This window comes from Haemaphysalis longicornis, unplaced genomic scaffold (genome assembly GCF_048455015.1).
Source record: "Haemaphysalis longicornis isolate Haplotype H1 unplaced genomic scaffold, Haemaphysalis longicornis Haplotype H1 scaffold_8, whole genome shotgun sequence".
NCBI classification, from domain to species: domain Eukaryota; kingdom Metazoa; phylum Arthropoda; class Arachnida; order Ixodida; family Ixodidae; genus Haemaphysalis; species Haemaphysalis longicornis.
Window position 1 is genome coordinate 170,690,181 of NW_027526445.1, and position 27,069 is coordinate 170,717,249.

Genomic DNA, 27,069 nt, shown 5'->3' on the forward strand with positions numbered 1-27,069 from the left:
CACCGCTTCAAAAAGAAAAAAAAAGGCCGTCGAAACAGAGGAGGTCGACGAACAAACTTATGGTTTGCACAGGTTCCTGATGACCCCAGGAACACGATACAAAGGTGCATGAGCTTTTTTCGTGCTCGCCTATATTACGCCACTTTAGTGCGAAATGTGTAGTTTTGCAATGTTTCCTGTTTTTTTTTTGTTTGGAAATTGTCTAACCATCTCTGTGGTTAGATGGAAAACAGAATATTTTTTCGATAGTCCTAGTTTGTTGTATATAACTAGATTGTTTTGTATAATCTCTCGGTGAACACGTCGCACGGTGGAAAATGTGACTTATGGCTAATTGCACACCAATTCAGTCTAAAAGGGAACAACCACATTCGCGCGTAATTTGCGGGACCTGTTTTTTCTACCTAAGATGTAATTAGGTGTTAAATCTTTGTTTCTATTTCAATGTTTTTTTCGAATACGCTTCCGATAATTATAGAGAAACAATCCATACTGCCAAAATACAATAATAAACGGTAATAGAGCATATTCACTACCTATTAGACAAAAATAAGGTCCTATCCAGAAACCATTACAAACTAGATGCTGAGAGAAGCTGCAGATTTGCATGTGAGTAACTGGAACAAAGTTTTATAAATTGTACTTTATGGCTCCCCCTGTCATTACTCATCACTCAGAGAGTCATTGGTAATACTTTTTACCGCTTGCGCAATGGATTTGCGAAAACTGGGGCAAGAGTGGAGTTGGTGGTCTTCGCTAGCTTTAACTTGGCCGTTCTTATGTCTTCCCGTTTTTTAAGAGAAAGATGGTTAAAAAGCGAAGCATTTTTTATGCGAACGTAGTTAAGTCAGTGTGCGCAATCCACCCTCCTAAAGTTGAAAATAAAGAAAATGCCAATATTCTGAAGCCAAAGTCTAGTCTACTTAAACTAAGTCCGGGCTACCAACACGCCCGGGCTACCAACTCAAAGAAAATGCGGGCAATCGGAAAGACGCCTACTTCATAACGCGAAGGATCCAGGATTTATTACGAGCGCCGGGAAGCCTTTATTTCCTTGAAGCTAGCACTCGCGATCCCTGCTCTTAGGCCCCTTGCCCTCGCGTCACTTTCCCCCGCACTTCCTGGCCAAGTAGGTTCGTCCTCTCCACTTCGCCGAGCAGAGTTTTCTACTAACTATCCGCACGGGCAGAGCTCACGCTTAAACGGTTCCGTTTTAAAAGTGCTGCTTTGCAGTGAGAACTGAGCAGATAGTGGCTAAGCTTGCAAATATTATGATGAAGGAAGAAAATAAACTGCAGAGTGCAAATCTCTTTTATTCAAGTTGCTGTGCAGTTCAAATTTAGTCAGAAAAGTTTTAAGTTGAGTGTGCAGCTTGTAGTTGAGGTGGTGCACCACAGTCACTTTTGTATATAGTCGACTTGGTTTCACTGTTACTGCGGCAGTACTGTTCGAACTTTTGTGCGCAGCTCGGGTATGAAGGTGATGGATCAGAAAGGGTTGTTTGAACTCTCACTTCACACCTCGTATACTTAAGGGTACCACCTGCAAGGAACAATAAAATAGATTAGAAGACCAGCTCCACTGAACCGTTTTCTAATAAAAGGGAGGGAGAACAGAGAGATTTTTTTGGTGGGAGCAAATTAACGGCACATCGTGAAAATTTTCAGCCGTCGACCTGTGCACATATGGAAACTGAAGAATAGAAAGCGGAAGTGGGTGTCGTCAATTACAGCCTGGGACCACTTACTACAGAAACGTGGCCGAAAGCGACGCTGGCTGCGGTGGCGAGTGCTTTTGAAGGCTTCATTGTTCGTCTTAATGGCACATCTAGGTTGCTGCGGTTGCACTCATGCAAATTTTCGCCTGTTGGTTTTGTTAGTCAGAGTTAACGCGTAGTGTTAAATGGAGGATAGAGCGGATTCTAAACAGGGTATTAGCAAGAAATTGATACAACGTGAAAACCATGACAAAATGGGGAAAAGTCTGAACAACGACAGCTGCCAGCGACGCTGCTTAGCACTAGGATGTGGCCGCAAGGACTGTGGAACAATGAAGCATGTACTTTGCATGGTGAATCAATGCGGCGCGTACAAGGGCATTCCTTCCAACAGCAAAGGCCGTTGCAGTTGTGTTTTTATGTCTCCCAATAAATGAAAAGAACACGGGTTGCTGATTTTTCGTAGTGCATAACAAGGGGTATTCCCCTCTATCGAAGGTGCCGACATGAGGCTTACAACCTCGTGCCACTACGCAAGCTCCACGCAGTTCATCTCATGCACATTCTACAGTTTTCGTAGTTGCCTCCATCGCCGCACCGCGGCTAATTCGCAACGACACTGGTCACCCAGCTTCAAACTTGAGGAGTGTCGCTGACAATGGTCGAAGACGCGCAAGGAAAATCACATACATCGATTAAAAATTCCACAAGACGGCAGTGCTTACATACGAGCTTTGTTTGCTTGTCTTATAAAGACGAAAAAACAGCGTTTGCAACTGGTATGAGCACAGAGATTCAGCTTGCTGGAGGAATGGATTGCCGTTCCCTGATGTAACTAGAAGCTGACGAAGTGACGTCAACTGCGTTTGTTGTGTTTTGTGTTTTCGTGGTTACGTGCAGGCTGAGTAAATTGTATGCGAGGATTTTTTTTCTTTTTCCTTGTTGTTCTCCAAAGGAATAGGACCCGTGCTAACAAAAAGGTTTTGGGGTCGCCGCGGTTGAATGTGAGTGCGGCAGAGTCGTCAGAGTCAAGGCGTCGTCCTTCATCGTCATGGTCATCATTACCTAGGAAGGCCCACTGCACCGCAAACGCCTCTCCCATTGACTTTAACCGCTTCTTTCCAGGCTGCCCGAGTTCACTATTGGCCACCGAACTTCCCGATTTCATCCCTCCATCGTGTTATTGGCTTTCCCCTTTTTCTAGACCCGTCTATTCGTATGCACTCTGTTACCCGAATTATCCGTCGGTTGTCGGCTTGTCTGAGTACACGCAGAGTCCAAGTCCATTTCTTTTTCGTTATTTTTAATAAGATATCCTCTTCTCGAGTTTGTTCCCTGATTCAGGATGTTTGCATCCGGTCCCTGAGTGTTATTCCTAACAACATTCTTTCCAGGACCCGTTGAGCCATCTAAATTTGCTTTCCATTGGTTTAGTGAGGCACCAAGTTTCAGCCCCGTATGACATCATCGGCAATATGCGCTGGTTGTGTGCTACTCTTTTGAGTGATAGAGGTTCCTTACTTTTCATCATTTCGGAATGCTTGCCTAGTGATTCCCAGCCCATACATATTCTGCACTGGATTTCCCGCCCATGGTTCGGTAGAGCAGTAGCAATCTGTTCGAGATAGTTATATTCTTTTACTTCTTCTGAAGTTTCATTTCTAAGCATGAAGAGAGCGCTTAGGCATGCTTATTCCTCATTATTTGGGATTTATTATATATAATGCCGGCTTCATGTCTGGGCTTTGTGAGTTTAGTTCCTCAATCAATTCTTGAACGTTTTCAGCAGTTTTCCTACTTGCAGCGTTTCCTCAATCACTGCCATATTACACGCGCGAATATCATTTGTTTTACGTCTATTATTCAGTTTAAACCGCTCTTGTAACTCAACTTGATCGACCGTACTTGGACATTTCATGTTCTTGCGTTTCGCAAATTGTTGTTTCGTTCTCTTAGTTAAGTTTTCACGGTGTATGTTACATGTTGCTTCTCCCGCAGCTGTTGAAGATTCTCTGACTGCCGTTGTAGTAAAGTTCTCCAGTAGCCATCTACACTATCTGTGTTCTTGTTTAGAAGCTGAAAATTTACTTAAAAGTTATTTTAACCCCACCGTCCTCGCTCGTACTGACTCCATACTAGTTTTTGTTTTATTTTTCTCGAGTATATTTATTTCTGTTCTGAGATTCAGCCTTACCTTGCATACAGCCATCCTGTGATCACTGTGATCACTGTGATCACTAATTAAATTGAAGTCCATTTCCTTTTTTGCTCTACCGTGGGGGCTTTTATTTGTCCATTTCCTATTCTTTCGTTTGTGGAAGAATGTGTTCATCAACCGCAGGTTATTTCTCTCCGCCAATCCTACCAGTGAATCTCCGCGGCTGTTGCGGTATTTCATTCAAAAGTTTCCCACTGACCTTTCTCCATTTGCTTCTCCCTGACTTTTACATTAAAGCCTCCCATCACAACCGTGAACTTTGTTGTTCCTTTCTTCATAGCTGATTCCACATCCTCATAGAAAATGCCTGCGGCCTCTTCATCGTAGCAAGTTGTTGGTGAATAGGCCTGTACTATATTTACCCTGTATCGCTTCTTTAGCTTGATTACAACTGCTGCGGCTCTTTCGTTAATGCTGGAGAATTATCCTACGCGCTTTCATATTTTGCTATAAATTAAGAATCCCACCCCGCGCTCTTGCTTCTTTTGGAGTCGTCTGCAGCACAAAATATGTCCGCTAGTTAGATCTATGAAACCCTCACCTATTCTTCTAACTACGCTTAACCTTATGATATCCGGAGGCTGATGAACACCTTCGGGAGGTTGATTAACACCTTCTTTTACAAACGAAAGAATAGTAACTGGATATGGAAAAGTCCAGATTGTACAACAAAAAAACGAAATTGCCTTTATTTTAAGTGACAACCCAGGTATTGTGCAAAACTTAGACGTGCTAAGCAGGATTCCAAGCAGCGATCAAGGGATGGTTAGATGTAAGTTTAGGCTGGATCTCATAAGAGCAAGGAGAAAACTCGTATAAATTAAGAAACCTCGCATGAAGTCAGTTAGGGCCAGATCGCAGGAGTTTAAAATAACTCTTCAAAACGAATTCGCGCTTCTAGGCGAGTAGAACTAGGTCACTGTGTACATGCTAAATGACAACGTAAGATCGGCAATCAGTGAATCAGAAGCAGCTATGGAAGAAGAAACATGTAGAAAACAAACTGATTGACTAAGTAAGAAAACGAAGGAACTATTTGCCAAACGTAAGAACATGAAAACGTCAAGTATGGCAGATCAGGTGTAGTTACTCGAGCTGTGGAAACTGGTTAACCTGAGTAAAACGAACGAAAGTCGCGCATATAACATGGCAGTGATCGAGGAATCGGTGCAAATTGGAGGAAGGTTAAAGGCAATTAAGCGAAAGCTAGCCATGGGAAAGTGCAGGGTTTACACACTCAGAGACGAGCAGAGTAACATAACCTCCTGCTTCGATGAAATAATAAATGTAGCAGAATGATTCTAGACCAGGCTGTATTCCAAATAGGCTACAGCCGGGGAAACTGCTCAGAGTACAAGCTCACTTTGCGATGCCCCACTAGTAACTAAAGAGGAATTAGGATAGACCCTCAAAGGCAAGAAAAGAGGAAACGCTGCAGGTGACGCCGGCATAACCGAATATTCTATGCAGGACGGAGAAGAGATTGCAGTGGAAACGTTTGCTGCAATATTTTTCGAATGCTTGAGGACTCAAAAAGTGCGGATAGCCTGGGAAAACGCCAACAGTGTTCGGATTCATAAGAAGGGAGGTCTCAAGGACCTCAAGAACTACACACCCAACAGCGTACTCTCCGTTTTTGACAAGCTTTTTAACAAAGTTATAGTTAGCCGCATAGGTGGAAGCCTGGATTTACAACAACCCAGAAGACAGTCTTGGTTTAGAAAAGGGTAGTGAACCATGGGTCGCATCCATGATGTCAATCAAGTGATAGAAAATGCACAGAATACACTAAACCCATTTACATGACATTTATAGACTATAAAAAATCGTTTGATTCCGTGGTCACCGTGGCCATGCTAGAAGCAATAAACGACCAGCCAATACACAATACCTACACAATACTTCTAGAAGACATGTAAAAGGAGTGCACGGGCACTATAACCCTTCACAAGCAAAGTGATAAATTCCTGATCCAAACGGATATAATACAAGAAGATCACATCTCGCCAAAAATATTCGCAGCGTTTCTGGAGAGGGTATTTAGAAAGCTTGAGTGGAAAAGGATAGAATTAAGGAGAAACAGAAAATACTTGAGCCATTCGATTATTGCGGGTGACACTGTCTTGCTGAGTGAAACTGCAGAACACCTGCAAACAATACTTGAAGAACAACAATCAGAAAGCATGGCGGTTGGATTAGCATAAATAAAAAATATCCAAAGTAATCAGGAATATTCAAGCCAAAAACATCCTCATCAGCATAGGAAACGAAACGCCAGAAGTAACAAAAGAATATAACTACATTATTGAGGGCTACTGCTGACCCGAACAACGAGTGTGAAATCCGGTACAGAATCGGTAGAGGTTGGTCAGCACTCGGCAAACACTACCAAGTAATGAAGAGTAAGCTAGCCCTGCCACTCGAAAGAAAAATGCAGAACCAGTGCATACTGCGCGTTATTAAATACGGAGCTGAAAGTTGGCGCCTTACTGTACAACTAGAACACGAAGTGTCGTCAGCTCAACCGGCCATGGAAGGAATAATGCTGTGAGTAACACTCAGAGGAAGTGAACAAGGTACTTGGGTTGGGTCAGATAATTAAGTAGAGCAGAAGATATGATTGCGTTCAAGTATAGTTCAAGTAAAGAAAAAAAAATGGACTTCGGCTGGCCATGTAGTGAGACGAAGGGACAACTGCTGGACAATTAGCGTAACAGAGTGGATAACAAGAGGTGGGTATAGGAGAAGGGGAAGGGAAATAAGGCGATGGAGGGATGAAATAAAAAAATTCGGGGTAAGCTGTGGACTCCAGCAGCGCAGGAAAGGAGGGGTCGTAGGTCAATGGTTGAGGCCTTCGTGCTGTAGTCAACCTGAGCAGGCTGATGGTGATAAAAACATCAATCGATTAATCCTAATGTTAATAGATCAATCGCCCATCCCTCCTCTCAGGTATCCGGTATGAATGTTGGTTCCGGAGCACGCCACACTCCATACCTGCGTGGTTTGTCCTCGCAGAGCCAGACGAAGAGGGAAGGAGTATAGAGAGAGAGACAGCGAGAGACACACAAAAAGAGACGAATACCAGCGTATGATGTTGCCCGCATACGGGCACTCACGCCTTAATAAGACAAGGGCTGCCTCAACCGATTTATGCTGAGAATGGGGCTGAGTAATGTATTCCCTCGTTTTTTTTTATTTTGGTGGGTAAGCGTTTTATGTTTTGATGTTGTCTGTATTTATTATTTTCGATTACGTATATACTTTCGCCTTGGTTGTAATTTAGTGGTATGTAATATCGGACCTGTAATTTGTTGCATTATATTATCAAGTGTGTATGAGGCTGCTACTAAGTGTTCATTTATCTAAAAGGAAAAATTGGCCGATCACACGCTTTAGGGCCAGTCGACCTGCAGGAAAGCTTTACTCTTGTGCTTGTACACTGACATCACCGGCATGTTACTACTGTAGAAATACACTTTCCCTTTGTGGGAAACGTTGCACGCAAAGGTCACAGCGAGGTCGCACTCTTTCTTGCTCGTTGTTCTTGGGCCAGCGCGGCGCGCCTTCGCTCCCGTCGCTGCCGAGGTCGCTCGCCGTCGCCCACGACACAACAAATCCCAAGAAAGAGAAGAGGCGGTCCTTGATCAAGGGTTCATTAGGACCCAATAGCCGTCCAGTACAGCAGAGGCTGAAAACCTCAGGAGCGGTTGGCCATCCATTACTTCTTCAAGCGGAAGAAACTCAAGCCCAAGGCAAGTTTCCAGATGCTGCGCGAGGTCATCTCCGCAGGGCACAGTCTCAGCTGTGGCCAAAAAGCTTTAGTTACCTGAATAGTGATCTGACTGAGGACAGGCGTCCAGCCGGTCATTCCCAATCCAGTATTCGAACGTCAGGACGAAGTCAGACAGGATTCAAGAACTGTTCTCAACTACCCCGGTTGCCGTATGTCCAGGTTTGCGGAATATAAATACACGTGGGCAACAAGAATTGCTGGTTTTTGACGAGGCCACGCCGTATTAAGCTTCATGGCCAGCTCTGCTGGAAATACCGAAGGAAAGGCGACGTGCAGAACCGATAGGCTTCTCACGGACGAAAAGATCAAAACTTCAGCTAAACACGTGTTTCTGAACATGAAACTAGAAGAGCGTCCACTGCGTATACATCTGGATTATGCCAACCATTTCCAGCTGCATAACTGGACTTTTGTGCTGTGACAGCTTCCATTCAGGAATAACTTGTGCTTCCGTTGTAACTCTTGCTTTAGGGTTAAATTTTGACTGCAGTTTTCAATAACCCGCAAACGGTGGTGGACTGTGGCTAGTGTTTCGGCCACAATATTTAGGATAATTCTCATAACTTTCTGAAGAGGGGGTAATTTGATGATATACCTGCCAAAAAAGGCGACTAATTCGCCGAAAGAATGCTGACAAATTGTTGCGCGAGAAATCCCTGCCGAGGAAGTCCGAACAAGAGGAGGAAGGGCATGCTGGGAACGGATTAGGGCACCCCGCCAAGAAAGCGATGTGTATCTGTAGCGTGCTGCAGGACGGCCAGAACCACGGTGTGCTGCGGCCGTTGTAGAACGCCCAGGCACGACATCCCGATCATCTACCAGGGGAGCCTCTACAACGCGTAGAAGGTTGTCACCCTGCCGCCGCCCTTTGCATATGTTGCTGACCGCGCAAGGCCACTGCCTCCGTCATGGCTCAAACGCCCCAACCTGCGTGTGCGTTTCCGACACCTTCCATTTCTGCACCTGGACAGCCAACTTTCATTTACATTATTATATAGTCACTGTTCGTAATCTCACTTTTTCGGTGGCCCGGACATTTCCACTGTCTTTTTTGTCCGTGTTTTATTGTGCCTTTTACGGTGTACATCTATGCTTTCATGAATTCTCATAAATCGGTATTTCTGCCTTCAACCTGTTTCCCATTACCTCGCCTTCAGTCTTCCGTAACCTCACATCACATACACATTTGTTCCTTTTTGATATCTTGAAATTCTGTTGTATAACCACATAACCCCTTATGTAATGCCCTGACAGGACCATATGCTGCTGAATATGATGAATGGTCACGAGTGATTGACCGCGCAGTTGAGCCAACGAAAACGACAGCGACGATGACAAGGAAATGGGTAGCGATTGAGTGATCGCTCGACTGCCGCCGTTTCTCATCAGCTAGACAACTGCTTTTGAAGGGCCCAATTGAGCGTTTGGGGTTGACTTTTTGGATTACAGTTATATTATCTATTCGCGCAGGAAAATTGGGATTTGCAAAGAGGGATATATATAATTGCATCCAAATTTTCCTTCTGCTTCAGGTAGTTTGAATTGCTCAAGGGCGGTTATTAATGGGTGATTCAGTTTTTTCATAACTAAGTTACCTCTTACAGCTTCTTGCGGGAAATAATTTAGTACTTTAAGTCCCCACGTATTTAGCAACCGATTCAGCCCTGGCAAATCGCCCCCTTGTGGGTACGTTCTAAAATCTTTGAGGAAATCATCATCATCAGCACCACCAGCAAAAGCTGGAATGACTACGGCTGAAAACGAAGTGGCGGAACAGGGCGCGGTTAAGTGGAAACGACCGTGTGGGACGCCTGGTCCACGGGCGACCTTAAGCAACAGCATCGCTACCCTCCCACCAAGGCTCGAGAGCACATCCTGGCACTGCCATCGTAGCACTGTGTGCTGACTGCTGACGTTCCGTTCCTGCTGTTGAGGTCGCTAAAAACACATCGCCGCGGAACGCGAGCTTAATTTCTTTGAGGGCATTGTTCGCTAACCTCCCGAACTGCCAGACTTTATTGTGTACCTTCAAACTGTTTGCTGTTCTTTCGGTGTAAAACAAACTCGTCCTGTCTAACGTCCCGTTATCTTTTATGCTCACGTCTTGTGCTTCTCCTTCATCCTGTGAAATATAGCCTTCAACGTCTTAACCAGCTTTCATCTCTCAGCTTGCGTGGTCCTTGGCCCATTCGTAACAAAAGTGGCGAGCCTGCCCGGATCCCACCCTTGACATCTGCAGGAAGAAGTTGAGTGCTGGGAGAACACGTCATTGAAGACTCTATCATGGATATCAAGAAGCTAGTGGTGATCGGGATGCCTTTAGGACTCTCAGGACTGGAACTCCGTCAGTGGATCGACACCCAGCTGGCGGAGCAGCGTGCAGAGGGGGCAGTGGAGAAAGAAGCACTCCCAGAAGCTGCAGAACGGGAAAAAGCGGAACGGCGAGAAGCCGCCGAAAGAGCTAGGGAAGAAGCTGAGAGCCAAAGAAGCTGCCGAGAGAGAAATGGGAATCCTAGAGTTGAAGATTCGTCTTCAAGAAGAGTCACCAAACGCCACAACCGCTACTGCCGAGAGCAAGATAAACTCAAATGTACCCGTCGTGAATCCCCCGAAGCTCCTACCCCTGTTTGATGGAAGCCGCGACGGTCTACACACGTACTTGCAGGGCTTTGAGCACGGGGTGACCTGTCAGGGGTGGCTGCAGAAAAAAATGGGCCGTCGTCTTTAGTATGTGCTTGTCTGGAGAAGCGCTGACTATGAATGGCCGCATGACTGCAGAGGACTCACTTGACTGCACCAAGGGAAGAACACGCTACTCCAGTGGTTTAAATTCACGGTACAAGGGTACCAGGAGAAGTTTAGGAAAGCTCTGGCCGAAAACGGCGAAACGGGAAGGCAGTTTGCGGTGAGGCTCTCGAGCTACTTCGGCCACTGTGTGCAATTGGCCAACATTTCCAAAACGTATGAAGGACACAACAATTTGGTGATTTCGGAGCAATTTGCTGTTGCTGCCAACCCAAGCTCGTGGTCTTCCTAAAGGAAATTGAGTGTGTGCCACCCTAAGTGTCTTGGCCGATGTAAAGGACAGTTTCCTCGAGGCACAAAACGTTGTACACTTAGGAAAGACTCCAGCTGATGCGCAAAACGGTTCTAAGGGTGTAGCCTACATAGCAGGAAACGCAACACAGTACTGCTTTTTATGCGATCGTCCTGGAAACAGCGCGCAAGACTGCCGGACTGTGATCACAGAGCATGAAAATTGCTCCAAGTGTGGCGGGCCGGGTCACGTTTCCGACAATTGCCGAAGCGGATCAGGAGACAAAAACAAATAGATTGCATGTGCCATTTACGAGCCTCCAACGAGATCCTCGAAAAAGAAGTCCCACAGAGACGAGGTGTCGGACGGAACTGGACGTGGTTTTCTAGCGCGCTCCTAGACGCTGGAAGCGACTCTGCCATCGTCCGGCGTGATCTGGTCGACGACGACTTTTTACTGGAAAGACCCGCCGAGCTGTCCTTATAGACAGGGTCCATCAAGAAACTACCGGAGGCAAAAATCGAAGTGCATACGCCGTATTTTGTAGGCGAGATTAGTGCTGTATCCATGGACTGTCTCCTTTACGACCTGGTTCTTGGCAACATTCCAGGTGTCAGGGAGCCCTCACCAACCAGATCTTGACTGGGAGTATAAACTTGCGGGAGATAGTGAAACACCAATGATCAGCTTGGGACGAACACTACCCTCGGAACCTTGCTACCTCATTTCCGCTGTTGCAAGGACTGAACCACTGCAGATCACATGTTTCAACGGGCCACCGGTTTCGTCCATTCATTTCAACCGAGTGAGAGTACCCCAAGAACCGCGCAAAGATCACGCTTTGAAATCTTGTTGCCAAAAAGTTGGGAGGGAATCTTGCTCCGCACGAGGTCACCGCTATACTTTCCTCGATAGCGAGGCCCTCTTATATCGAGAGTGTAAATTTGCAACGGGAAAGACGCTGTGGCAGATGGTAGTGCCGAAGGTTTTCAGGGAGCCAATTCTCCGAGCTCCACATCTGAGCGTCATGCTTCGACATGCGGGCGTTCGCAATACTGCTCAGCGAATTTGGGAGGACTTCTACTGGTCGGATTTGCAAGATTATTTTAATCGGTTTGCGCCCTCATGTCACCTGTGCAGCCGAAGAACGATCACCGTAAACGTTCCGTTGAATGTACGCTCAACGAGAAGGTATATGGCAAGCAACTGACTTCGACAGTTTCAGTGCAAACCTTGCGTCCGCTTCCATACTCAATGCGTGTGAAACAGCAGCGACAAGCCATCGTGCAATTGACTATTTTTGACTGCATGCTGTGCGTGAGCGCACTGTGACCCTCATCTGTGGCCGTGATTATTAGAATAGTTGCTTGCGCCTCTTACAACTTTCTCAAGATGGGGGTGATGTGATGAATTGCCACGTGAGCGATTGGCTGTGCAATTGAGCCAGCCAGAACGACATCGATGATGATAAGATGGAGGGGCCGCGCGTGAGTGATCGCGGATGCTGGAACGACGACGGCTGGAAGTCAAGCGGCAGAACCGGGCGCGGTTACGTGTAAACGACAGGGTGAGACGCCTGGTCCTCCAGCCAACTTGAGCAAGGTTGTCGTTGCCCTCCCGGCAAGCCTCGAGAGCACATCTGGGCACTGTCAACGTGGCGCTGGTGCGCCGAATACTGACGTTCCTTTCCTGCTGTTGAGGCCGCTAGAAACACATCGCGACGATACGTGAGCCCACTTGCTTATCGAGCATCGCTCTCGGACCTGCCGAACTGCCAGACTATATATTGTACGTTCGAACTGTTGGTTGTGCTCTCGGTGTGAACCGTCCATATCGTCCCGTCGCCTATTATGCTTGGGGCCTGTGCTTGCCCTTTATCCTGTGAAATATAATCTTCAACGTGTTAATTAGCTTTCTTCTCTCTGCCTGCGTAATCTTTGGTCTATTCATAACACTGAAATTAAAAATATATATACACATCATCACAATAACAAAAACAACGAAACTAAAGTGACTCAAATGAGCTACTGATGACAACGATCCTTGGTCAGAAGAGATGAAAACGAAAATAAAGATAAAATATTAAAAATAGAAAATGCACAACCAAGCCACAAACATCTATCCCATACAACGCCCCCATCCGACTGCGCACAAATAAACCGTAAAACTTTAAAAATGGAAATAAACAAAGAAAAAGTAATGTTGTGACCTTACACGATTATCTCAATAAAGCACAAAAAACCAACAAAGTACGCCCTCTGGTATGGCGTGTTCCTCCAAGACCACCAAGGAAACGTAAGGTTGGTGAATCGAAGGAGGGGTGGGGAAGAATGTTTAGGCATCAGTATACTAAATAAAAGCTCAGAAAAACGCGGGACAAAAACGCGGGAAGCGCTCGTCCTGTGTAGTTCTTCTCTTTGTCCCGCGTTTTTCTGCGCTTTTATTTAGTATGTCTCCATACCAACTTGCCCACTTGTCGGTGCTCCTAGGCATCAGTAATATTCTTTTCACATGAATACGATTGACCGAAAACGTAAATTGCCACGAGTTAGGTAAGTGTCCAGCTGCCCTACGTTGCGAGTTTGCTCATTGCCAGATGGATTTTGACGAGTTCAGCTATGACTAGTTGGCTAGGACGAGTTCAGTTGTGACGAGTTTTCCTGGACCCACCAAAAACGGCCTTCCCCTGCGCAGCAAGCCCACATGGCAGCCAAACGAACGAAAATTTCGAGTGCCTGGCCGCGTTGTGAATTCAAGTGATGTCGCATGGGCAATTGTTGTGGGTGTCGCTAAAGCTTTGATTTCTAACCACCTTAACGGCGGGAATTGGGGCCGAATTTTCGTCAGCTTCACTAAAAGCACAAAAACTACCACGCGCTGCGTTCTGCACGTGCAAGAGTTTTCCGTCGTCCTCTACGTTGCTTGGCTCATCCGAACCACGTAAAAGTTTCGCGGGAGGTTGAAGCGCGATTTACAACAACGTGCTTGGCGACGACACACTGAGAGATAATGCGAAAGTAGCGCGCGCTTTCGCGCGTTCGCTTGGACGCGCGATCCCTTTCTGAGACACAACAGCATTTGGCATAAGGTAGCATGATAATCGTCAGTCAATAGTTTTTAGACGCAGAGCATGTGATTCACTCGCCTTGTCCCTCCGGCGTCGTCGTTGTCGTCGGCGTTGTCCGCCCCTCCCCCATTCTCCTCGCCGCGCCAGCTGCGCTCACCGCCGCTCGCCCCCTCTCCTCTCCGATAGCCAACGCTATCTCACGAGGGGCATTGGATTGGATTCGATTAGATTGGCTTGGATTGGATTGGATTGGCTTGGCTTGGCTTGGCTTGGCTTGGCTTGGATTGGATTTGGATTGGATTGGATTAAAGTAGATTGTGTTGGATTGTGTTGCGTCATAGCCGCGGCACGTTGCGTCACAGCTGCGGCACGTTGCGTCATAGCCGCGGCAGACGAGCTGGGGCCGGCGCATGTGCAGTACTCTCTCTTCCGCGCTTCCTCTCTTTCGGGCGCTCTGCGCATATAACCGGAGTGCCGTTCTCCGGCGAAGCAATACCACGCTTGGCTCAAACACCTAGAGTCCACGCTGCTTCACAAGTACGCCAACGTCGTCATCGACAGGGACCGGCTTACGCAGTCCCCTCAACGTTATGCGCGCTATAACACGCGGTCCCTTCGCCGCTCCGCCTATGCGTCGCATCTACACAGGGGTTCCCGCGAGGGGAGATGGGTGTTTTTTTGCCAAAAGGTTTTGCGTGATCCGTGGTCACCTATTACCCATTTCCCTGTCTTTCAATGGCACAAACTAAGAAAGTAAGGAACCACAAGAAAAACGCAGGTCGTCCTGTGTGAAAGCTGCTCAGACGACGTATTTTGGGCATTTTCCAGTGATGAAAGTTTTGGCATCAGTAAACTCAAAATCTACTGCTCCTTCTGCCTGAAAGTTCTTACAAGTAGACAGATTATCAGGGGTGGGGTCAAAAAAGTGATACGGGAGGGCAGAGAGCCACGGTATTCCGCCTACGTCACAACTAGCCGTGGTGAAGAAGACAAGGCACATGAGGCGGGCTACGCCAATGCATCTGTCTATGAAAATAAGTAGCAGGAAAGCAGGTATTCGGCATTTTGCAATGGTATGAAGTTGTAATATTCGACATCATACACAACCAAAAACTGGCGCGTAGGATAGGCCTCAAACTCACCGACAATACGTGGCAGGTGGCAAATGCACCCATCACGGTATTTTTCTCCAGTATTTTACAACAGCGCCCCTTGCGGGGTTCCGTTTTTTAGTCTCAGTGCCTTCCAAATAAAATACACATGCTTTGCACACTATTACAATATTCTAGTACACTGTAACCCGGTATTTCGAGCATGGCAGCATTATGGCCCAAGCTTTGGCTCGCACCCGCGTTTAGCGAAGTGGTCTGCTGGATAGCCGGCCACAATCGTTGATTTTCAGCATTGTTGTGCTCCAGCAATCTATTCTTAAAACACAAGCCTGCTTCGCCAATTTATAATGCTTATCAAGGGAATTAAAGTTTATTAACAACTGCATCTGCAGACCCGACAAATTTTTTGAAGTATTTTACTCCACAAGACCTGTGTATTTTAAGGGGGTTTGGCTACGGCGAATTCTTTTTTTGCACATTTGCTCTAGTTTTAAAGGAGCTGAAAAGACTTTACGATCCCTTCCTAAGAAAAATTGAAAGAAGCGCAAGAGCTTTCTCATATCAGAACTGCGTCAAATGTGCGTCAAAACTCTCCTTAAAAGTGCGTCCAACCTTGCCTGAAAGTTTGTACAATCGATCGTCAAACTTTTGAAGACAGAAATCGCAGATGAAAAACGAACCCATGGGGCGATTCCTCTAGCACTAAGTACTACGAACGATTTAAATGTATACGAATACGTGTTTGATGAAGCAAAGTAATGCTTTTGCGCCCCTTCTTCATGATCTCTGTGGGTAGTAGCTTATCTAGAGCCGTAACTTTTTCGCTATTTTCAAGAAATCGTTTTGAGAGAATGGAATCTGGGTTTGAGGCACGCGCTGTGCGTTTAGAGACTTATGAGAGCTTCCCGGTCGACCAACCCGGTTATGTGGAAATGCATAAGGTTTTCAGCAGGACGCCATCGGTCCAACAACAGATGTTTTCGCTTTATAACTTCAACATCGTGCCTTCTTGCCACTCTTTTCAATGTATGCGAAAGTTAGTGAAGGTTTATTTGAATTGTAGTTTATACCACCTAGCACTTTTTATATCTTAGAGACAGTCTTATTCGCTGTAGTATAAGTATCTGGAAAGCGTTCAATAGCCTGGGGAAAGTTTAGACCACGAATTAGTCTGCCAACAAGGTTGGAGCGCCACGCAGTCTTTTGAGTCTTCGAGCAGTCGGGCCTTGGTATCTGGGCGGACGGCTATAGTAGGCATTTTCATCGATTTCTTTTTTCTCCTGTGTAGTGCGTGTAAGAAAAGGGCAGTTGTTTGGCCAGAAAATTTTACATCGCGCAATGAGAGACCGACCAATCACGTCGGCTGCGCTCCACGCATTTGGCAAGAAGTTTGCTTATTGCCATGCCGTACGAACACCGGGCACACTAAATTTCGCATTTTAATCTGAACAGAGCGTTCGCGTAATTCACGCACTGATTAGTAGTTTTGATCGAGGACGATAAAGTAATCTATCTGTACTTATGCAATGTTGGTAACACTCATGTTGTAAATACTGTGTCAACGTTTATACCGAAACAGGGGTAAGCAGTCATGAACACCAAGAAAGGCAAAGGGGAAGATATGGCACCTCATTCATTCTCCTTTAAAGAGATACAGTGGTTTTAAATGTTTTGTGATATAAAGAACATAGATAAAAACATGTAAACCCACGATCTACAGAATACCCGTCAAGTGCGATTCTGTGATTCCGGAGGTTGCATTCGGGAGGTCCTGATTTCGGATCTCACCAGGTGGGCATGTTCTTGTGCACTTTGTTTTCATCTCTGAAACATTAAAAAAAATTTATGGAAGCTTGAACTCAAGCCCAGGACTTGAAAGGCGAATCTGTTGTAGGTGACCATTGAGGGACCGAAATTTGAGTTTTAATGTAGTTATGGTGTCATGGTTGATGTTGGCGGCATTGAAGTTTAGTGAAGTTAGTTGATTTAGGCCAGAGTGAGCTCGCAATTTTGGTCTACGTTTTCGTACGCCACTCTGAAAGCTTGATTTGTCGTCTCCAGCGGATGCGTTGCACGGTGAGCCTCTCGAAGCAAAGTGGCTGTTTCTTCGGCAGTGCGAACTATCCGCAGCCGGGCCATGTGGAGGCAATGGTAACCTACACCAAGTCGCGGTTCTTCTACAGTACAGTGCGCGTGCGCACGACGATAAAAGGACGAACGAACGAGGGGTGCACGGTATGACCTGGATTTCTTATTCCGAGCAAGTGTTGCCACGACACCGAGAAAGCTAGAGTTTTTTGTGGCCAATTTTCCTAAGTGGGTATGCTTTGCTTGACGAACGTGAGCTCGAGGCACGCGTGCACGCGCGCTCGATCGTTTCTGGATATTTTTACTGCGGACACAATATACGATGACAGCGTTTGCTCGTCAGCTTCGCTGTTGCAAAAGTTGTTGTTGTTGTTGTAAAATTTATTATGAATAGGACGGCACTAGGCCTGTTGCGGTGGGAGGGGGAAAAGGGAAGGGGGTTACGTGCGTCGCACTATGGAGGCTTCACACGCAAATGTCCACAGTGAGAGTAGAATTCTCTTGTGGTCGTGTGTTGGCCGGATCCAGTCCTCGTATGTTGATACAGATGACGGGCGATGTTTGTCACGTGTGTCCTTCAGTCCTTCACAGTCCCACACTAGGTGACGCATGTTGGCCGGCTGGGCGGCCAAGCACACACTACACTGGGGCGGCGAGAAAGGTGGCGGGTTCGGCTGCTTGGCGTACTTCTGTGCGTGGTTCCACCTTGCCACCACGTCCTCCGTGACGGCAAAGCCACTTCGTGCTTTCACCACGAACACTTGGGCGCCCCGGGGAAGACCTTTAGGTAGGGGATCCTCAAGGGGTGGTACGTGGGTCAGGAGCTCTTTGGACCTTTGAAGCTTGTTCCTTCTTCGCTTCTCTTCAGGGCTATGACTCAGGGCTTTGAGAGGAGTGAGCTCAAGCTGCGAGTGGTGGGGAGAGCGAGCCTCACTGGCCAGCTTGTGCACAGTCTCATTGCCCGTGTTGCCAGAGTGTCCGGGTACCCAGAGGACCTTGACATCAATATTTCTGTCCCGCTGTAGTTCGCGGCAAGTCTGCTTTATGGCATATTCCGTGGAGGTCACTCGCGGAGGTCCAACCAGGTTTTTGAGTGCCGTAGCACTGTCCGTTAAAACCCTGATCCGTCGTACTTCCTTGGTGCCATCTTTAGACAAGAATTCAATCACCCAGAGGAGGCTAAGGTGAATGGCTCGGAGTTCGAGTTCTGTGGTTGAGGGGGTCTCTTCTAGAAGGAACCTTTCTGAGCGGTGGGCCCCGTCCTCTCTTCTCGCTGCCATAGCTGCGATTAGGGTCTCGGGGTCCCATGAGCAGTCTGTATGGATGCGTAGCTCCTCCGGGTCAGGTTTATGTGCGTTAAGGGCCTGTGCTATTGTTTTTCGCTGCTGGGCGTATTTCTGTACGTTTGTCTTGCGCGATAGTGGCTTGAGGTCTGTTATTTGGATGTCTTGCCACGGAGGAATGTGGGGTGGAACATCTTCTAGTACGGCTTGCATCTGAGGGTCTTCATGTAGTAGGAGCCGCTGTCCTTGGAGAGTGTTCTGACGGCGGTCAGCCGCACCTTTCTGTCGATCATTTATTAGCTTCCGCAAAGGTGGGAGTCGCGCATAACGGTACAGTTCGTCGATGCGCGTGTGCCGTGGCAGGCCGGTCACTACTCGCAGAGCAGCTCTATACATCGTTTCGAGCTTTTCAGTTTGTGCTTTCGTCAGGCGGTAGCACAGAGCACCATACGTGGCGCGTGAGACGAGCACGGCCTGAACTAGAGTGCGGGCTACCTCCGACGTGGCTGCTCCAAATTTGCTTGCGAGTCGTTTGATAAGGTGGAGGAGTTTTTTCCATGTAGGCGCCAGTTGTCTTAACCATTCGGTTGCACCTCCCCGCTCCGCGATGGGTATACCGAGGATCCTGATCCAGCCTGCGTCTGGTCGCTTGAGTGGTCTCCCCTCTAGCGAAAGGGATACCTTGGCTCGTTCTTCAGGAGTGCCTCCGATCAGGATATACTGTGTCTTCTCGACCGACAGCTGCATGCCGGTATGCTTGAGGTATCGCTCCAGGGCGGAGAGTGCCCCCTGCAGTGCGGCCACAGCCAACTCCGTCTTTTTGTGGTCAGGGGCTTCAGTCCAGATGGTAATATCATCTGCGTACAGAGTAAAATGCACACCTGGAATTTTTGAGAGTTCTTGGGTGAGCCCACGCATAACCACATTGAAGAGCAAGGGCGAGAGAATCGACCCCTGTGGAACCCCAACGCAGTTCGTGAAGCTGGTTGGTTCTGTATGCCCAGAGCGAATCTCAAAGGTTCGATTTGCAAGGAAGCTTCTGATGAAGTTTAACATCCTCTTGCCGGGATACGCCTCATGAAGTTCCCGTAGAAGGGCCTGGTGAGTCACGGAATCAAACGCTTTCTTGAGGTCCACCGCAACGAGAATGCTCGGCTGGGAAAACCGGCGAGGGCTCAAGATTCTCCTTAAAAGAAAGAGGCTATCATGAGTGCAAAGATTTGGACGGAATCCAGTCTGATTTGGGTGAAAGTATTCTGACACTTCTTCCAGGTAGTGATTGAGCCTGTTTGTGCACATTCGTTCTATGAGTTTGCACACTGTGGAAGTCAAGGAAATCGGACGTAGATTAGGAGTCTCCGTGGGACGCTTACCCGACTTCGGTATTGGCGCCACTACGGCGTGTTTCATTGAAGGGGGCAGTTCACCACTAATCCAAATTGCATTGATGTCGTCAAGTAGGGCTTCCTTTTGAGCTGCGGGTAGGTTACGGAGCATTGTCCATGTGACCCCGTCTTTACCTGGGGCACTTTGGATCCGCACCTGTTCTAGGGCAGTGTAAAGTTCGGCGAGGGTGAAGGGCGTTTCCAGCTCGTTCGTTTCATCGACCGGCTCATTCTCGTATATATCGGGTGATGGGGGTTGTACGGGCTGAGGGAAAAATACGTTCGCTGCCTGTTTTTCAAACTCCTTCTGGGAGATCCCCTGAGTGAGGAGCACTGTTTCGACGACACCTTGCGTTTTACGTTTGTCACTGAGGGCGTGAAATGTACTCCAGAGTCTGCGGAGTCCCGTGTCCTTTCCGAAGGACGCACAGTGCTCCTCCCACCGTTGCCGAGTTAACTGTTTCGTGTGCCTTCTAATTTGAGCCGTTTTGTGTCTTATGCGGAGGAGGTCTTTGTATGCCTTGCCCCCTTGATGGTATTGGACTTGAAGTTGTTCTCGCGTTGCCCATAAGTTGAGTAGGTGCTTGTCTGGCGAGGGGGTCTCCACGTCCACAGTGACCGTAGTCGCTGCCCCCTTTGCTGCGTCGAGGATTCGAGTGACGAGGGAGCTCTCGTGAGCCTCCTCGACAAGCTCACGGAACTTATTCCAGTCTATGCAGGTCACTTGTCGGCGTTTCTTTTGAACGAGGCCACGAAGTTCCAGCCAAATTGGGTAGTGATCGCTGCTCCAGGGATCGCTATTGCAGCGCCACTGGCGAATCGTATTTTCAGTCGCCCACGTTAGGTCAGGGGTAGTGTTTCTTTGCCTTGAGTGAAGGGCGATGCGGGTTGGGTAGTCCAAGTCGTTAATGAGGTAAAGGTCGGCTTCATTTGCTTCGTCTTCGAGGTTCTGGCCACGAACCGTAGTGTTCTTATACCCCCAGGTGGTGCTCGCAGCATTGAAATCTCCACCTATTACAATTTCGTCGTTTGGAAACAAGGTCCTAATTCTGCTCATCCACTCGAAGCTGACTCTGCACCGCCGCCCAGTATCAGGGCGGACGTAGACGGAGATAATCAGCAACGTGCGCCCCTGCGCTATTCGAGTGCGCACGGCCACCACTTCTATAAATTCGGTACAGAACTCTTTCGTGTCTATTTGACAGTGCCTGACATCATTTCGGACATAGACCCCTGCCTGTGCGATAATTTCCTTTCTGCCCTCAACTGGTTCATGTACAATGCTTGGAGTGAAGTACCCTTTGTATCCACACAATCCTGGCCCTGTGCCACGCGTCTCCTGCAGGAGTATTGCGTAGGGTTTCTCTTCAGCTGTACGTAATCTTTCACTGAGTTCGGCAGCGTTAGCTTGGAGGCTTCTGCAGTTCCACTGTAACAGTTGGATGTTATTCGAAGCCATGCTGAATGGAAGAGGCTGTGGAAGCAGGGCCTGTTGGCGGGGTCAGTTGAGTGAGTTGGCAATATTCAGCCATCAATGTGGGTAGTTGCGTGCGTAGTGTTTTAATCACTATCTCCTCGATTTCACTCCTGACTCCGGAAGCATCTGGGGTCGCTTGAGTTACGGGTGTGGATAGCCTTATGGGCGCCGGTGACTGGGACTGACGCCGCCGCTGTGCTAGCAGTGTTTGCCTGCGCCGCCGCTGCTCTTCAGCCTGGCGTTGCCGTTGGCATGCCTCTTCCTTTTCAGCTTCTTCATTGTCTCGTAGTTCTAACTTTAGACAGTCGAGCTCACGTTGGAGGTCCTGTATGCGCTGACGAAGCTCAGCCGATGTTGCTTTCTTCTTCTTTGACTTGACACTGTCGTTCTTTGTGGAACCTATGTCAGGTTGGTTACCACGAGGCGGCGCTTTGAAGCTAACGGTCTTGACCGGGCCGGGGCTGACGCCACTGACGGCAGTACCAGCAGTTGCGGGTGCAGGCAACGGGGGAAATTCGTTGAGGTCGTTCAGTTGTGTGTTTATGGTGCGCTTGCGGGAACGGCTGCGTGACTTCCTTTTGACTCGTTCCTTGTTACGCTGCAGTCTTTGTTCCCTTTCTGGGCACTTCAGGTCAGTGGCGAGATGACCAACCTCTTTGCACAACGTGCAGAATGTAGCAGAGGGCACACAAGCACCCTCTGCGTGGGTCCTTCCGCAAGTCTTGCACACGCCCTCGTTGGGGCAGTGGCGTTGCAGGTGTCCAACACGGTGGCATCTGTAGCACACCAGCGTTCGGGGTATGTACGGCGCCACTTTGCACAGTTCCTTCTAATTTCTCACTATTTTTGGCGCATGAGTAGTGTTAAAAGTCACAAGGGCGAAATGACTACGTCCCATTCGCTTAACATCCAATATGGTAGCAGTTTCACAGGTTAGATGTTGTTTGAGCTCGACATCCGTGTCGCTGGGATCAACCTGGATAACACCGCGGGAGGTACCTCGGGGATGAAGTAGCTGGGCTTCAATTTCGAAGGGAGAGCCATTCAGTTGAATATGAGTAAGCTGACTTACTCGTTCAGCATGTGTCTTGTCATAAAGGGTAACGGTTATGGCGTTACTCCTCACATCGAGTTTGGTTGAAACGTACGCGTTCAAGTCGGCTTGCGACGAGAGTTGGCCAAGCACGTCACTGAGAACCTTGCGAGGAATATCTTTCATCGACTTCTGCCCTCGAGGGCGGAGAAGAACAAAATACCTTTCTTTCGTGAGTCGTTCAGTAGCAGCGGCCGATCGCTTCGGTGGAGCTCGGCGAGACCGCCGAGAACGCTTCGTTGTCCAATTTTCTTGGTCGTCGTCGTTGTCACTTTCGCAGGTCGCATAGGCCGCTTCATCGTCATCTACCTGATGTTTCCGCTTCTTGGCGTCCGTTGAGGCAGTCCTCCGTGGATGGAGAGCGTCGGTCTCCATGGCCGAGGCCATGCCGGCCGGCGCGGCGGCCGTAGTCGACGTTAGGCCTAACCGGACTCCGCTAAGCCTGTGTTCTCAATAGAACGTCGTAACTCGGGCAGATTCAACGCTAGCGAAACTACTTTTCAACAGAGGTTCCCAAACCTCTTAGAAGCAATTACGTAGCATTTAAAGGCCCTACCTTGGCGCGTTCAGTCTGTGGGGATAACAAAAACGGAGCTCTGCGTACCCACGTCTGGACTCCTGTTACAAAAGTAATTTTGTTTAAGAAAAATGATTGACGCACCACATTTTTGCCTTTTCTTTCCTTGGTGTTTATGAACGCCTCCCCTTCTTTCTGAGTTCATTCAATGAGCACCTTGTTTTCCAATTAGGAATTGCTGCGTCTCTACTTTTAGTGATACATAAATTGTTTCTTCAACTTGTTTTTCCATCGTAAACATAGTTTCTTGCTTCGCATGTCTACGCCATCGAGCACCCAAGCTAAGAGGTTTTTGCTAGGAACGTAGCCCTAAATCATCAACCGTAAGTTCTAGTGCTTGAAAATATTTTATGCAAGCTGTGAACACTTTTACGGACGCAGTCAACACCGGCATAAGAAATTTTAACTGGGAAACAAAAAAGTGCGTCAAATTTAAGAAAGTGTCATCGAATGCATGAACCAGGGTGTCGAACCGGTATTTTTTCGGGTTCGGTTCGGGTTCGGGTTCAGGCCTTTCGGGTTCGGTTCGGGTTCAGTTCCGGCGCACCATTCCGTTCCGGTTCGAACCGGTTCGAACCGGTTCAAACGGGTTCGAACGGGTTCGGAGAAAAAAAAAGCAAGCGTGTTTTTTTCTGTTCATTTTTTTTTGTGCTGGTGTTTTGTTTCCTTGTCAGGTTTCCTTGTCAAAAACGAAGCCATAATGTAGGTTTTTTTGTGCAAGTGTTTTGTTTTGGCCAAAAATAAGTAACCCTGCAACACTTTTTTCAACTTTGTTCGAAATCTTGAATGCTTGCAGAAAGTAGTCAACCAACACATCCAGTACTTAGATCAGGGAGTCGGAAAGTCCCTCAGACAAAAAGTACTGCTCTGTCGCCATCAGATAACTTACAAACTTGCTTGAAATACTTTTCTTTCTTCCCCAGTCTTGGCGTTCTTCTACCGCTGGAATGACGTCATTACAGCGATGTAGCGGCTATTTGCCGGCTTTCCTTAAGTTGCAACATTAAAATGAAACCACAACAGCGAAGCAGAAACGGAAGGCGTATCTGCTGGGACGAGCAAATCCCGCACTGCTCCTCTGTGCTGGCAATAGCTATAACTTTTGCAGGGTTTCCAGATGCGAAGATAAGAGCGAGAACGTTGATCTAAAGTTTTGAAGAGTTCCTTTAACTGTAAAATGTACTGCAAAATGTTTTCTATAGTAGGTCCACGATTACAACATTAACTGAAGCGAAATGAAAAATTCGCTCGGACACATAAGACTGCGTATTTGTATGAATTTGAAAGCCCTGCTTTTTATGGCCGCAAGTTTATTTTTATTGATTTAGTTTCTTTCATTTTTATAATTTAATTTAATTTATTCTTGGATCATAACACTGCAGTTTTATACCCCGCAGTTGTTTTCTTGAGGAAGAAAATGACGGACGATTACGACACTCGCTAATGCGAAATTTGAGTGCAGCGCGAACTGTAGTATAGGCTCCGTGCGCTGGTATGGTGGCGACACCAGCGCCTGAACAACTAGCGCCATCTACGGCCACTGGAGGCATTTATCGGATGTTGTTGTCATCGCTTGCGCCCTTCCCCGTACCGCCCGTGCTACGCTGCGATGACTGCTCAAACCAGCGCTCTCGTTTTAACGGTTTTAGAGAGATGGGATATATTGGCTCGTTTTCTTTTTCATATAAGAAAACCTCAAAACGTGGTCGCCAGCTACACGCCACAAACGATGTTTACTGCACCCGGAAGGAGCTAGCGAACGCAACGGAGCCGCCCGATGTTTCCAGCAATGGCGTTGGGCACATGACAGACGTGACCCTGGGCTGCGACATTTAGTTAGAGGCGGGTACAGTGAATGGTTGTAAACACGCGGCTCACGCATCTCTGCACTTTATTATGAGTTCAGTGAGGCTAAGCGAGGTAGGCGGGGGAAGCTGCACGCGCAAGGCCGGGTGCCACGGCTCGCGTAAACATGCCGATGCAGTTGCTATGTTCGTCAACTTATAACTGTGAGCACCGGGCAGCTATTGCCAAATTTTAGCGCCGGTATCAACGCCGGTGTTCCAGCTCTGTCCGAATCAACGAAATGTTAGTCGTATGGAGTTGGTCGCGATGTCTGCGTCAAAGCAGCCGCCGAGGCCGCACGGGCAGAACCTCCACGCGTACACCTAAAAAGGGGTAAGCAGCGATGAGCACCATAATACAGAAGAGGAATAACCGATACAGATTGGTAAAGCATAAGCAACACGTAATTCTAAAATGCCGGGGAAGCAAAGAGCCGGGGAAGCAAATGCCGGGGAAAGAAAAAAGAAAACGACCGACACCGTCACTGCTTCAAGATGATTGACGGGCATATTAATGGTCCATTCGTTTAGCTGCGGTGGTTGCCTGTGGGATCACTGCAGTTTCGTGTTAACCGCTACTCTGCGTCATATTCCGTAGCACTCAGGTAGGATTGTGGGGTGTATGCTAGCGAGCTCTTTTTGTTCCCGATGAAGTTCGCGTTGGCTATGCAAGTTTCGCCGGGCTGTCGCAGGTCCCCTGCGAAGTTGATAGCGGGTGTGCACAGAAACAAGATCCCAGAGTATAAACCACATTCACACAAAACAGCAAAACAAACGCTTATGGCCAGAAGTCGATCGGCGTTATTTACATTGCTCGTCGCACTGCGCGGGTTCATCGCTGTCGCCTTTCCGCTTCATTTCAACGTAACCGAGATAAACTATTTTTTCGTCAGCCTCCTCGCGACCTTTTTAAAATGTTGCGGAGCCGTAGACCCAGCAATACGTACAGAAATGCGCACTACTAGCTCTACTTTTTCATAACGACTGAGGAATCTCCACCCGGTAAGCCGATCTTTCGGGGTGACCAACATCCGATTTTCGACGGCGCCGCTGTTCGGCGGCGCTGCAGTCGCGCTCGAAACACCAGCGCACGGAGCCTATTCTCGGCGACGGCGCATAGATGCTGTGCCAGAAGTGGTCGCGTCATCAGCTAATGCACGACGGCGCGCGGCATACTCTGTCGTTATCCCGTAAGGGGTCGCCACTGGGAAGCGCGTCTCGCACGGTCACGGAATTGAGTCCAGGATTCCTGCCCAAGCCACGGCCTCCGCGATCGGCTGCCGGCGGCGCAACGGCGCGCCGCCGGCAGCCGATCGCGGAGGCCGTGCCCAAGCGCCCCTAGTTGTCAAAGCTGCCACCACGTGCCGTCGTCGAATGGAATTTTGCCTACACGGCTGTTTTCCCTCATTCCACTCGGGGCGGTCGCGGCGTTCGACCGGTTTGACTGTCAAGTGCGACGGCGCGGTCAACTCCTTCTCCTCAAGTTAATTGTTCGTCTGTGAGCAGGGAGTCACTACAATAGAGTTCCCCCGCGACCATTGTGGGATGGCAAGCGGATGCTTCAGAATAGTTGAAGCTTGAGCCGGTTGGTGCAAAAGTTGGGACGAAGCGAAGGCGAGACACACACAAGCGCTTTGTGCTTCTCTCGTCTTCGCTTCGTCCCGTTCACTGCGCTGCCTTCTACTCTGAAAGCGGATGCCCTCTGCGTTAGGATTTTGGTGGAGCTTGGAAAGGTTCGTAGTAATTCACGACAACTACTAGATATACGGCTTATGTCTATCTACGACGCTATTTTCCTGTTTATCGCACATTTCATACCACCAGAAAAAGAAAAAAAAAGCATTCGATAATAATTACTTATTTCGGACAGCTACAACTGCGGAACGATATTTTCGAGTAAAAAAATGTTACGGCAGCAGCCGCCGTTTCTTTCTTCCGAAATTTGGTATTCTTGAATGGCTTTTGAGAAAATTCAAATTGCAGGGACGCATCTAATTACGTGAGCAGAAAGCATGAAATTTCAAAACGCGTTCAAAACAGTACCTGCGAGCGATGTTCCCGGCGCGTCACCTTAGCTACTTCAATGAAGTTCTGGAATTGATTCATTCTATGACATCGTGACGTATCAATAATTAGTTTTAGAATTCCTCTGTCACTGCTCATTATTACCTTTCCGCACGATGCGAACTCACGGACACACCACTAGAGATAAAGATTTGTAACTAGTGCTTCAACTAAGGGCTTAGCTTCCATATGAGTAATATTCTACATATATTTATTTATTATTTATAACTATCTCTCAGTTTCCTCGATAAGGCATTGAGTAAGGTAAGCTAAAAAAGACACAAGTACAAGTTTTAACATGTGTGACAAGTAAT